We start from the raw sequence: 1506 nt of genomic DNA, 5'->3' as shown, positions 1-1506 counted from the left end.
CTCCTCCGCCATCTTAACCCCTCCTGCCTGGACCACAACTTCTTAATCCAGTCATATGTTGAAGGGCATCTTGGCTCCTTCCACGATATAGCTATTGTGAACAGCCCTGCTATGAACATTGGGGTGCATATGGCCCTTCTCCTCACTACGTCTGTATCTTTGGTTTAAATACCCAGTAGTGCAATGGCTGGACACAGGGTAGCTCTATTTTTAATCTTTTAAGGGACCTCCAAACTTTTTCAAAGTGGCTGTACCAACTTGCATTCCCACCAACAATGTAGGAGGGATCCCCTTTCTCCACATCCTCTCTAACAATTGTTTCTTGCCTTGTCAATTTTTGCCATTCTAACTGGCTTAAGTTGGTATCTCCGTGTGATTTTGATATGAATTTCCCTGATGGCTAATGATTTTGAACATTTTTTAAAGTGTCTGTTAGCCATTTCTATGTCTTCACTGGAAAAGTGTCAGTTCATATCTTCTGCCCATTTTATGATGTTTATTTGTTTCTCACGTATTGAGTTTGAGAACTTCTTTGTAGATCTTGGATACCTGTCTTTTCTCTGTAGTATCATTTCCAAATGTATTCTCCCATTCCGTGGGCTGTCTCTTTGTTTTCCTGTTTCCTTGGCTGTGCAACAGTTTTTATATTGATGAAATCCCACAAGTTCATTTTATCTTTTTCTCTCTTGCCTTTGGAGATGTGTCATAAAAAAGGTTGCTGTGGCTGATGTCATAGAGGTTGCTGCCTATGCTCTTCTCTCGGATTTTGATGGATTACTGTCTCACATTGAGGTCTTTCATCCATTTAGAGTTTATCTTTGTGTATGGTGTTAGGGAGTGGTCACATTTCATTCTTTTGCATGTAGCTGTCCAATTTCCCCAGCACCATGTATTGAAGAGACTGTCTTTTTTCCACTGGATGTTGTTTCCTGCTTTGTCAAAAATCAGTTGCCCAGAGTCGAGGGCCCATTTTTGGGTTCTCTATTCTGTTCCATTGGTCTATGTGTCTGCTTTTGTGCCAGTACCATGCTGTCTTTGTGATCACAGCTTTGTAGTACAGCTTGAAATCTGGCATTGTGACGCCCCCAGCGTTGTTTTTCCTTTTCAACAATTCCTTGGCGATTCGGGGCCTTTTCTGGTTCCATACAAATTTAAGGGCTGTTTTTTCAAGTTCTTTGTAAAATCTCATCGGTATTTTGATCGGGATAGCATTGAAAGTGTAGATTGCTCTGGGTAGCATGGACATTTTAACTATGTTAATTCTTCTGATCCATGAGCATGGAGTATTTTTCCATCTCTTTGTGTCTTCCTCTATGTCTTTCAAAAGTGATTTATAGTTTCTAGAATATAGGTCCTTTACGTCTCTGGTTAATTCCTAGGTAACATATGGTTTTTGGTGCTATTGTAAATGGGCTGGATTCCCTAATTTCTCTTTCTTCAGTCTCATTATTCGTGTATAGAAATGCAACTGATTTCTGAGCATTGATTTTCTATCCCACCCCATTA

This window comes from Ursus arctos, unplaced genomic scaffold (assembly GCF_023065955.2).
Source record: "Ursus arctos isolate Adak ecotype North America unplaced genomic scaffold, UrsArc2.0 scaffold_3, whole genome shotgun sequence".
Taxonomy (NCBI): domain Eukaryota; kingdom Metazoa; phylum Chordata; class Mammalia; order Carnivora; family Ursidae; genus Ursus; species Ursus arctos.
Note: the sequence above shows the minus strand (reverse complement) of the source record.